The sequence below is a fragment of the Anomaloglossus baeobatrachus genome, unplaced genomic scaffold (genome assembly GCF_048569485.1).
Source record: "Anomaloglossus baeobatrachus isolate aAnoBae1 unplaced genomic scaffold, aAnoBae1.hap1 Scaffold_135, whole genome shotgun sequence".
Lineage (NCBI taxonomy): Eukaryota > Metazoa > Chordata > Amphibia > Anura > Aromobatidae > Anomaloglossus > Anomaloglossus baeobatrachus.
In genome coordinates, this window is record NW_027441905.1 from 177,252 (window position 1) to 189,747 (window position 12,496).

Consider the following 12,496-nt stretch of genomic DNA (forward strand, 5'->3'; position numbering starts at 1 on the left):
GACCTCATGGCTACTCAGAGAGAGTCCTCACAGATCAAGGCACTGCCTTTGAAGCGGAAATCTTCAAGGACTTCTGCAGCTTTTACCGATGCAGGAAGATGCGCACTACACCCTACCATGCTCAAACCAATGGTTATCAACCTGCTCAGGACTTTACCCCATATTCCAGATGTGGCCTTACAAGTGATTTATAGAGGGGTAACAATACGTTGGGATCACCGGATCTAATCTCCCTTTTTATACACCCTAAAATCTTGTTTGCTTTAGAATAAACAATAACATCATAAAGGTATAGCAGTACCGTTTCAAAGTTTCGGTGATCCAAGCAGCATTCCATCAGCCTCTGGAAGGTTCCTGGCAAATTGCACAGCTCGAAGGGCATGCTTTTGAACTCGCAGAGACCCATCGGGGTGGCAAAGGCGGTCTTCTCCCGGTCTGCCTCAGCAACGGACACTTGCCAATAGTTGCTTCTTCTGCTCATACCCCCTCCACCATCCGGGCCGTACCGACTGGCCAGTTCCTCAGGATGAAGCGAATTTGTTCGTCAGATACTGCTTTTGAACAACAGTCTGTCGACCTCCAGCGCCATAGGGGTGGTGAAGGCGGTCTTCTCCCGGTCTGCCTCAGCAACGGACACTAGCCAATAGTGACTAGTGAGATCAAGGGTAGAAAAATAATTTGCAGTTCTCAATGCAGCTAGCGATTCCTCAATACGGGGGAGTTGTGCCGTCCTTCTTCTTTAACAGGACCAACGGAGCTGCCCAAAGGCTACAACTGTCACGGATAACCCCAGCCGCCTTCATGTTGCTCAACATGTCCTTGGTACACTGGTAATGTGAAGGTGGTATTGGCTTATAGCTCTCTTTGATGGGTGGGTGTGCACCTGTGGGGATGTAGTAATGGACCCCTTTTATTCCCCCAAAATCTAGCGGATGTTTGCTGAAGACTTGCTTGCTCGTATTCTTGCACTACCCTGTGGACCCGCTTCTTGTGATGTGAAGGTGTGGAGTCAGTGCCTACGTGTAATTCCTGACACCACTCCTCTGGCTGACTTGGTGAGCAGTCACTGACTGGGTGGGGTGCAGTAATAGTGGATGCTGCTACTTGGATAGCATGTGTATCTACTGTGAACAGCTTATCAATGGTGGCAAGTCGGGGCAGCTTAACCTCCTGCTCTCCGCAGTTTAACACTCTCACGGGCACTCTTCCCTTCCGCATTAATGAATAAAACTATGATGTAAATATCATATAGATACCCCACAATTGTAAATAAAGGTAGGTTATGGGAAAAGGGGGAACAGGGAAAGAGGAAAATAGTGTAATAAAGTATACCTTCTGGGGGTGAGAGGAAATGGCAGCACAGCCAGTGGAGGTGAAGCAAAAGGAAGCCTGCAACTAAAGAGTTGAGAGCGTTATCACATGGTGACTGAGCCTGATTGTAAAGGGAGCATAGAGTGGAGCATACTCTGGGCACGTTAGAACCCAAGTTCTTAAACCATGAATATGGACCCCTTTTATTCTCCCAAAGTCTAGCGGATGTTTGCTGAAGACTTGCTCGTATTCTTGCACTACCCTGTGGACCCGCTTCTTGTGATGTGAAGGTGTGGAGTCAGTGCCTACGTGTAATTCCTTACACCACTCCTCTGGTTGACTTGGTGAGCTGTCACTGAATGGGTGTGGTGAAGTAACGGTGGATGCTGTGGCTTGGATATCATATTAAATATAGGGACCCCCATACAGTAGTATGAGAATTTTTTTTGTATTCAATGATCGGTATTACCTTCAGGGGCGCGGCACGTGGACGTGCGTTCCATTAGCCTCACTGCATTCCACTCCCATACAGGAAGTGGGCGCAGCTATTACTACGGTCGCACATAAAAGAACCCACAGCCACCACTGCACACACGGTAGGTTTTTTAACTGCATGAGAGGACACACACAAGCTAGGGACCCCAACGTAGAGAAATACTTTGGCGTAGTGTTGGGGCTCTATTGCATTGATCAATTCAGTAGCTAAATTTCTCTTGATTCATATGTTCATGGCAGTAATGCAGATTCCATTTTTCACATATTCACTCTTGCATATAGCTATTGGATTTTTCAAGTCAGTATTCACACAGCAGTTTCTGCTATTTCATGTATTCCCCTTACATAGTCACTGGTGTGCATACCTTATCTCCCCATAGTGATGTTTTTTTAGGTTTTTGCACCCAGTTCGGACTTAGAATGGTGTTCCAAACGTTATTCCTATTTGTTAGTATTTTTTCGTTTGGGAACCCTCCCCAACCACACCTATTGCCAATCCATAGCATACGCATAAATAGCCTGGGTCTCAGCTTCCCATACACGGTAGGTTTTTTAACTGCATGAGAGGACACACACAAGCTAGGGACCCCAACGTAGAGAAATACTTTGGCGTAGTGTTGGGGCTCTATTGCATTGATCAATTCAGTAGCTAAATTTCTCTTGATTCATATGTTCATGGCAGTAATGCAGATTCCATTTTTCACATATTCACTCTTGCATATAGCTATTGGATTTTTCAAGTCAGTATTCACACAGCAGTTTCTGCTATTTCATGTATTCCCCTTACATAGTCACTGGTGTGCATACCTTATCTCCCCATAGTGATGTTTTTTTAGGTTTTTGCACCCAGTTCGGACTTAGAATGGTGTTCCAAACGTTATTCCTATTTGTTAGTATTTTTTCGTTTGTGAACCCTCCCCAACCACACCTATTGCCAATCCATATCATACGCATAAATAGCCTGGGTCTCAGCTTCCCATACACGGTAGGTTTCTTAACTGCATGAGAGGACACACACAAGCTAGGGACCCCAACGTAGAGAAATACTTTGGCGTAGTGTTGGGGCTCTATTGCATTGATCAATTCAGTAGCTAAATTTCTCTTGATTCATATGTTCATGGCAGTAATGCAGATTCCATTTTTCACATATTCACTCTTGCATATAGCTATTGGATTTTTCAACTCAGTATTCACACAGCAGTTTCTGCTATTTCATGTATTCCCCTTACATAGTCACTGGTGTGCATACCTTATCTCCCCATAGTGCCTGGGAGCTGACCCAGACACTAGCAGTTTTGCACTCCTACCCAAAACTGGGCTCCTCACTGAACTCACTACCTCCACGGTTCAACTCTAAACTGAACTTCAACTAACTGACTGGTTTATCCACCTCCAGGCCTGTGAACTCCTTGGTGGGTGGGGCCAACCACCTGGCTCCGCCCCACCTGGTGTGGACATCAGCCCCTGGAGGGAGGCAACAACGGTTTTGTGTCTGACTAGTGTAACTATCCGGGAAAGGGGGTGTGTGTGTGTTATGTCTGTGACTAACTGGCTAGTCCAGGGCGTCACACTTGCACTACCCTGTAGACCCCCTTCTTGTGATGTGAAGGTGTGGAGTCAGTGCCTACGTGTAATTCCTGACACCACTCCTCTGGCTGACTTGGTGAGCTGTCACTGAATGGGTGTGGTGAAGTAACGGTGGATGCTGTGGCTTGGATATCATATTAAATATAGGGACCCCCATACAGTAGTATGAGAAATTTTTTTGTATTCAATGATCGGTATTACCTTCAGGGGCGCGGCACGTGGACGTGCGTTCCATTAGCCTCACTGCATTCCACTCCCATACAGGAGGTGGGCGCAGCTATTACTACGGTCGCACATAAAAGAACCCACAGCCACCACTGCACACACGGTAGGTTTTTTAACTGCATGAGAGGACACACACAAGCTAGGGACCCCAACGTAGAGAAATACTTTGGCGTAGTGTTGGGGCTCTATTGCATTGATCAATTCAGTAGCTAAATTTCTCTTGATTCATATGTTCATGGCAGTAATGCAGATTCCATTTTTCACATATTCACTCTTGCATATAGCTATTGGATTTTTCAACTCAGTATTCACACAGCAGTTTCTGCTATTTCATGTATTCCCCTTACATAGTCACTGGTGTGCATACCTTATCTCCCCATAGTGCCTGGGATCTGACCCAGACACTAGCAGTTTTGCACTCCTACCCAAAACTGGGCTCCTCACTGAACTCACTACCTCCACGGTTCAACTCTAAACTGAACTTCAACTAACTGACTGGTTTATCCACCTCCAGGCCTGTGAACTCCTTGGTGGGTGGGGCCAACCACCTGGCTCCGCCCCACCTGGTGTGGACATCAGCCCCTGGAGGGAGGCAACAACGGTTTTGTGTCTGACTAGTGTAACTATCCGGGAAAGGGTGTGTGTGTGTGTTATGTCTGTGACTAACTGGCTAGTCCAGGGCGTCACACTTGCACTACCCTGTAGACCCCCTTCTTGTGATGTGAAGGTGTGGAGTCAGTGCCTACGTGTAATTCCTGACACCACTCCTCTGGCTGACTTGGTGAGCTGTCACTGACTGGGTGGGGTGCAGTAATGGTGGATGCTGCTGCTGCTTGGATAGCATGTGTATTTACTGTGAACAGCTTATCAATGGTGGCAAATCGGGGCAGCTTAACCTCTTGCTTTCCGCAGTTCAACACTCTCACGCGCACTCTTCCCTTCCGTATTAATGAATAAAACTGTGATATAAATAGTATATAGATACCCCACAAATGCAGATAAAGGTAGGTTATGGGAAAAGGGAGAAGAGGGAAACAGGAAAATAGTGTAATAAAGTATACCTTCCAGGGGGGAGAGGAAATGGCAGCACAGCCAGTGGAGGTGAAGCAAGGGGAAGCCTGCAACTAAATTGTTGAGAGCATTATCACATGGTGACTGAGCCTGATTGTAACGGGAGCATAGAGGTGCCGATCCTGTCTTACCTGCGTTGGTGTAGAAGTGGGTTTCCAGTGGTGGAGTCAGCTGTGTGCAGTGGTGGCTGTGGGTTCTTTTATGTGCGACCGTAGTAATAGCTGCGCCCACTTCCTGTATGGGAGTGGAACGCAGTGAGGCTAATGGAACGCACGTCCACGTGCCGCGCCCCTGAAGGTAATACCGATCATTGAATACAAAAAAATTTCTCATACTACTGTATGGGGGTCCCTATATTTAATATGATATCCAAGCCACAGCATCCACCGTTACTTCACCACACCCATTCAGTGACAGCTCACCAAGTCAGCCAGAGGAGTGGTGTAAGGAATTACACGTAGGCACTGACTCCACACCTTCACATCACAAGAAGCGGGTCCACAGGGTAGTGCAAGAATATGAACAAGTCTTCAGCAAACATCCGCTAGGCTTTGGGAGAATAAAAGGGTCCATATTCATGGTTTAAGAACTTGGGATCTAACGTGCCCAGAGTATGCTCCACTCTATGCTCCCTTTACAATCAGGCTCAGTCACCATGTGATAACGCTCTCAACTCTTTAGTTGCAGGCTTCCTTTTGCTTCACCTCCACTGGCTGTACTGCCATTTCCTCTCACCCCCAGAAGGTATACTTTATTACACTATTTTCCTCTTTCCCTGTTCCCCCTTTTCCCATAACCTACCTTTATTTACATTTGTGGGGTATCTATATGATATTTACATCATAGTTTTACTCATTAATGCGGAAGGGAAGAGTGCCCGTGAGAGTGTTGAACTGCGGAGAGCAGGAGGTTAAGCTGCCCTGACTTGCCACCATTGATAAGCTGTTCACAGTAGATACACATGCTATCCAAGTAGCAGCATCCACCATTACTGCACCCCACCCAGTCAGTGACTGCTCACCAAGTCAGCCAGAGGAGTGGTGTCAGGAATTACACGTAGGCACTGACTCGACACCTTCACATCACAAGAAGGGGGTCTACAGGGTAGTGCAAGAAGACGAGCAAGTCTTCAGCAAACCTCCGCTAGATTTTAGGGGAATAAAAGGGGTCCAACACCACATCCCCACAGGTGCACACCCACCCATCAAAGAGAGCTATAAGCCAATACCACCTTCACATTGCCAGTGTACCAAGGACATGTTGAGCAACATGAAGGCGGCTGGGGTTATCCGTGACAGTTGTAGCCTTTGGGCAGCTCTGTTGATCCTGTTAAAGAAGAAGGACAGCACCACTCCCCGTATTGAGGAATCGCTAGCTGCATTGAGAACTGCAAATTATTTTTCTACCCTTGATCTCACTAGTCACTATTGGCAAGTGTCCGTTGCTGAGGCAGACCGGGAGAAGACCGCCTTCGCCACCCCTATGGGTCTCTGCGAGTTCAAAAGCATGCCCTTCGAGCTGTGCAATGCACCAGGAACCTTCCAGAGGCTGATGGAATGCTGCTTGGGACAAGATTTTAGGGTGTATAAAAAGGGAGATTTGATCCCGTGATCCCAACGTATTGTTACACCTCTATAAATCACTTGTAAGGCCACATCTGGAATATGGGAACCAGTTTTGGGCTCCACATTTTAAAAAGGACATTCAGAAGTTAGAGTCAGTTCAAAGGTGGGCAACTAGACTACTACAAGGAATGGAAGGCCTCCCATATGATGACAAGTTGAAAAAGTTATTAAGTGATTATTGGCTGCAATGGGGCTTTCTGGCTGGTGCCAGCCTCTCTTCTTAGCACACAGGAACCACAATCCCTACACCATGCTTCAATGGATTCTCTCATCCCAGCCCAGTAAAACTACATATTTTACACAGTCATAAGCAGCCCATGGGCATTCACCTGCATTCAAACCAATAACAGCTCATAGACCAGACAATCCATCTACCACTGGACCAAAGACAGGAAGTTAAATCCACTGCCTGCGGTAACCAACTTAATCCTATAGGCTACTCACACAACAAACCCAACAGAAAGGAAAAAAACATGGCTTCGATTATCCATCCAATGAAAATGCATAACCATTGTGAGCCATTGGACAATGCAATTGGACACTTGGTGACATGGTGCACGGCCCAATGAATCAAGTCTTTACTTCATATTCACGGTTTAAGCCCTTGGGTTCTAATGTGCCCAGAGTACATATCCAGAAAGATTCTCTTTCTTTGAGCTAAACACAAGTCAACAATACATTGTAAGCAGATTCTATTACCAGTCCCACACCATTTTGTGACGCATAATCACACAGTGATCGAATTAAGATTCCAAGTCATCGAACATGTCCAAGCCATACGCAGAGGAGGCAATAGAATTAGGAAGCTCAAAGAAAGGGAATCTTTCTGGATATATACTCTGGGCACATTGGAACCCAAAGGCTTAAACCATGAATATGAAGTACAGACTTGATTCATTGGGCCATGCATGGACATAATGGACATAATTCTAATAGGCAGGACAGGTAATAAGGAGCACAAGGGATATGCTAAAATGTGTTGTGTGACAAGACAGACACAGGAAAGGACATGATAACAGGTGTAGGGACCAACAAGGTGAGACAAGGGGTATCAGGATATTGTCAAGTAGGTATGAATGTAGTAATGGGGCAGGCATAGAGAATTGTATGTGAATGTGAATTACAATAAATCACTAAGGAAAGGAATATGTGAGTGTGTGCCTAATGTAAACTAATATTGTACTGGCAAAATTATAGATGGAAAGGGAGAAGGGGAGGGGGGGAGAGAGGAGGCTGTAATTGACTACAAGGGTATGAGTTATGAGTGATCATAGGGATAGTGTTACATAAGTGGAAATACCTATGGAGGACCGGATGTGTAAGCGCATACCTTATACAAACCTATAGAGTGCTGATGGGTGAGAGTGTGATGTTAGATATAAGACATCCTATAGTGAATAGTGAGCCGTAATCAAGTGCAACAGGGATATTTCACGTGACTATGGGAACATGGAAGGTAAAGAAAGGGGAGAAAAAACTGTTAGACAAGGTAATCAGACATAATGTAACCAGTTGATCAGACATGACAAACATGACAAATAAAAAACAAGGAAGAATGGAACTCCATACATAGTGGAACCATATATAGTGTGAACACGAAAAAGAACCGGGCGTTAGAAAAAATGTGCACGGCCCAATGAATCAAGTCGGTTCTTCATATTCATGGTTTAAGCCCTTGGGTTCCAACGTGCCCAGAGTATATATCCAGAAAGATTCCCTTTCTTTGAGCTTCCTAATTCTATTGCCTCCTCTGCGTATGGCTGGGACATGTTCGATGACTTGGAATCTTAATTGGGCCACTGTGTGATTATGCGTCACAAAATGGTGTGGGACTGGTAATAGAATCTGCTTACAATGTATTGTTGACTTGTGCTTAGCACAAAAAAAGGGAATCTTTCTGGATATGTACTCTGGACACATTAAAACCCAAGGGCTTAAACCGTGAATATGAAGTACAGACTTGATTCATTGGGCCGTGCACCATGTCACCATGTGTGCAATTGCATTGTCCAATGGCTCACAATGGTTATGCGTTTTCATTGGATGGATAATCGAAGCCATGTTTTTTTCCTTTCTCTTGGGTTTGTTGTGTGAGTAGCCTATAGGATTAAGTTAGTTACCGCAGGCAGTGGATTTAGCTTCCTGTCTTTGGTCCAGTGGTAGATTGATTGTTTGGTCTATGAGCTGTTATGGGTTTTAATCCAGGTGAATGCCCATGGGCTGCCTATAACTGTGTGAAATATGTAGTTTTACTGGGCTGGGATGAGAGAATCCATCGAAGCATGGTGTAGGGATTGTGGTTCCTGTGTGCTAAGAAGAAAGGCTAGCACCAGCCAGAAAGCCCCATTACAGCCAATAATCAACCGCTAGCCGCTGGAACTCGTTGCTCTAGATCATGTCAAACTCTCACCAAGCAGGAATAGATACATTAGCCCACCATCCCACCCAAAGAGCAACTTCTGCTGCGCAGCTGGCTTTCTAGGCAGCAGCGCTATTGTGATGTCAGCGGGGGACATTGTGACAAGCCAGTGTTCCGTCACTTCATGTTGTGCACTGTTCAAACGGAAAATACATCAACAGGCAGACTACAGAAAAGCTTACTGACAAAGGATAGAGAGGGGCTTTCTCAGAGGGCTTTTTACAGTTTGTCTATTCCCAATTAGCCGTTTAAGTATGCTTAATGAAAGTACTAATTCTTTCATAGGCCGCCCATTCTTAGTATTTGACGTTCCTTATATTGCGGTATCAGGCTTCGCAGCAGGTTGCAAAACATTCATCACCCATGACTGTCCCCAATTGGGCTCAGAAGCTAAATGTCTATCATGACCTCTCTTTTTGAAAGTCCAAGAGCAAGCAAACTCTTCCTCCAGGAGAGGGAGCCAACAGATCACTAAAGACATCATCATTGCTCAAAGAAAACACCGAAAAACAATGGAAGCTTTAATTGGAGTGGAATCTGATAGACAGCACCTGATGCCAAGTCTGCATCTTCTAACACCTGCAGTCACTGCAGCAGCTGAATCCAATGTGTCCAAAAGGGATCTATTCTATTCAATTGCAAATGATCTAGATAAGACTGAGAATAAAGGCCCCGTCACACTAAGCAACATCGCTAGCAACATCGCTGCTAACGAACAACTTTTGTGACGTTGCTAGCGATGTTGCTGTGTGTGACATCCAGCAACAACCTGGCCCCTGCTGTGAGGTCGTTGGTTGTTGCTGAATGTCCTGGGCCATTTTTTAGTTGTTGCTGTCCCGCTGTGAAGCACAGATCGCTGTGTGTGACAGCGAGACAGCAACAACTAATGTGCAGTGAGCAGGGAGCCGGCTTCTGCTGAGGCTGGTAACTAATGTAAACATCGGGTAACCAAGAAGCCCTGTCCTTGGTTACCCGATATTTACCTTTGATACCAGCCTCCTCCGCTCTCACTGCCTGTGCTGCCGGCTCCTGCTCTGTGCACATGTAGCTGCAGGACACATCAGGCAATTAACCCGATGTGTGCTGTAACTAGGAGAGCAAGGAGCCAGCACTAAGCAGTGTGCGCTGCTCCCTGCTCTGCGCACATTTAGCTGCAGCACACATCAGGCAATTAACCTGATGTGTGCTGTAAGTAGGAGAGCAGGGAGCCAGCGCTCAGTGTGCGCTGCTCCCTGCTCTGTGCACATTTAGCTGCAGCACACATCGGGTTAATTAACCTGATGTGTGCTGTAACTAGGAGACTGGGGGCTGGTCACTGGTTGCTGGTGAGCTCACCAGCAACTCGTGTAGCGACGCTCCAGCGATCCCTGCCAGGTCAGGTTGCTGGTGGGATCGCTGGAGCGTCGCAGTGTGACAGCTCACCAGCAACCTCCTAGCAACTTACCAGCGATCCCTATCGTTGTTGGGATCGCTGGTAAGTTGCTTAGTGTGACTGGACCTTAAGATACTGCACGGGACATAGCAGAGTTGGTCAAGTTGAGTGGAGATGAGTTTGCTATTTGGCACAGCTTTTGCATCAATAAAGCAAGTAAAAGGTGTGAAAGATAAAAAAAAAGGGTGAAAGTGTGAAAAGTGAATTGGCCAAATTGAGGTGCATATAAAGTTTTTGCTTTCTTTCAATTCACTAATGAGGCTCATTTGAATCAGGTGAATTGAGTTCTGCTTTTGGAAACTCGGTTAAGAAGGGGTGCACCGGTCCTGGAGGTACTGCAATACCAGGTCAATGCGTGGAGTGGACAGAGCAAGATTTCCATCTCCTTGTTCTAAAAATCCATTTAATATATGGTCCCTAGAGAGGGGACGTATCAGATATTAAACTGATAAGAACAGATTTAATTTTTTTTTTTTCTGTTTATCAGTAGGACTTCAAAATAACAAAGGTGATCGCCTCCCGTTGCCTGGGAACCGTCCAGGCACAAGAGGGCTATGTGTCACCAGAAGGCGCACACACTCCCTCAAGGCCGGCAGACGTGCAATCCCAGGCACCTTCCAGTACCGACCAAGGTAGCGTCCTCCGAAACTACACTTGATCTTAGCCAAAAGGCCGAGAAGCTATAACCCGAATTGGTTACGGCCTTGAGTGGCACCCTGGCCTATACCGGACACATCTTAGGGAGAGGGAGACAAACCCACGCCTACAGAAGACATTTTGTCACCCAAGCCAAACCCTTGAAAAGGCTGTTTTGCAGAGCAAAAACAAGGAGAATGGTGCTTTTTGCAGCCGCCGCCCACTGCAATGAATCTGAATAACTCCTCCTTTTGGGCACAAGCACCTCCCCTCCCCCTTGCAGTCTTTCCAATTCATGATACAAAAAGACGGACGGACAGGACAGGACAGGACCATCTGCCTGACTTTCCGTCACTGCCACCTTTGCCATCCTTGCCCGTAGAAAGCCCTTTCATCATCCCCAAACCCTAATCTTTTCCCTTCCCTTCCCAGCTGCGTCTCACTCCCTTTCATTAGGAAGTGAGCGCAGCCTTTTCTCCGTTCTGCACATGCGCGACGTTAAACACAAATGCGCAGGCGTGCGTTCCATTAGCCTCACTGCATTCCACTCCCATACAGGAAGTGGGCACAGCTATTACTACGGTCGCACATAAAAGAACCCACGGCCACCACTGCACATAGCTGACTCCACCACAGGACACCCACTTCTACACCAACGCAGGTAAGACAGGATCGGCACCTCTATGCTCCCGTTACAATCAGGCTCAGTCACCATGTGATAACGCTCTCAACTCTTTAGTTGCAGGCTCCCCTTGCTTCACCTCCACTGGCTGTGCTGCCATTTCCTCTCCCACCTGGAAGGTATACTTTATTCCACTATTTTCCTGTTTCTCTCTTCCCCCTTTTCCCATAACCTACTTTTATCTGCATTTGTGGGGTATCTATATGCTATTTACATCATAGTTTTATTCATTAATATGGAAGGGAAGAGTGCCCATGAGAGTGTTGAACTGCGGAGAGCAAAAGATTAAGCTGCTCCGATTTGCCACCATTGATAAGCTGTTCTCAGTAGATACACATGCTATCCAAACAGCAGCATCCACCATTGCTTCAGCCCACCCATTCAGTGACAGCTCACCAAGTCAGCCAGAGGAGTGGTGTAAGGAATTACACGTAGGCACTGACTCCACACCTTCACATCACAAGAAGGGGGTCTACAGGCTAGTGCAAGAATACGAGCAAGTCTTCAGCAAACATCCGCTAGACTTTTGAAAAATAAAAGGGGTCAAACACTACATCCCCACAAGTGCACACCCACCCATCAAAGAGAGATATAAGCCAAATCTACCTGCACATTACCAGTGTACCAAGGACATGTTGAGCAACATGAAGGAGGCTGGGGTTATCCGTGACAGTTGTAGCCTCTGGGCAGCTCCGTTGGTCCTGTTAAAGAAGAAGGACAGCACCACTCCCCTGTATTGAGGAATAGCTAGCTGCATTGACAACTGCAAATTATTTTTCTACCCTTGATCTCACTAGTCACTATTGGCAAGTGTCCGTTGCTGAGGCAGACCGGGAGAAGACCGCCTTTGCCACCCCGATGGGTCTCTGCGAGTTCAAAAGCATGCCCTTCGAGCTGTGCAATTTGCCAGGAACCTTCCAGAGGCTGATGGAATGCTGCTTGGGACACCGAAACTTTGAAACGGTACTGCTATACCTTTATGATGTTATTGTTTATTCTAACGCAAACAAGAT

The 12,496-nt window shown here is 46.5% G+C and overlaps 1 pseudogene; it reads right to left on the bottom strand.

The window, feature by feature from the left end:
• Positions 1 to 10,475: 10,475 nt before the first annotated feature.
• Positions 10,476 to 10,678, bottom strand: LOC142260583 (U2 spliceosomal RNA; annotated as a pseudogene).
• Positions 10,679 to 12,496: the final 1,818 nt, after the last annotated feature.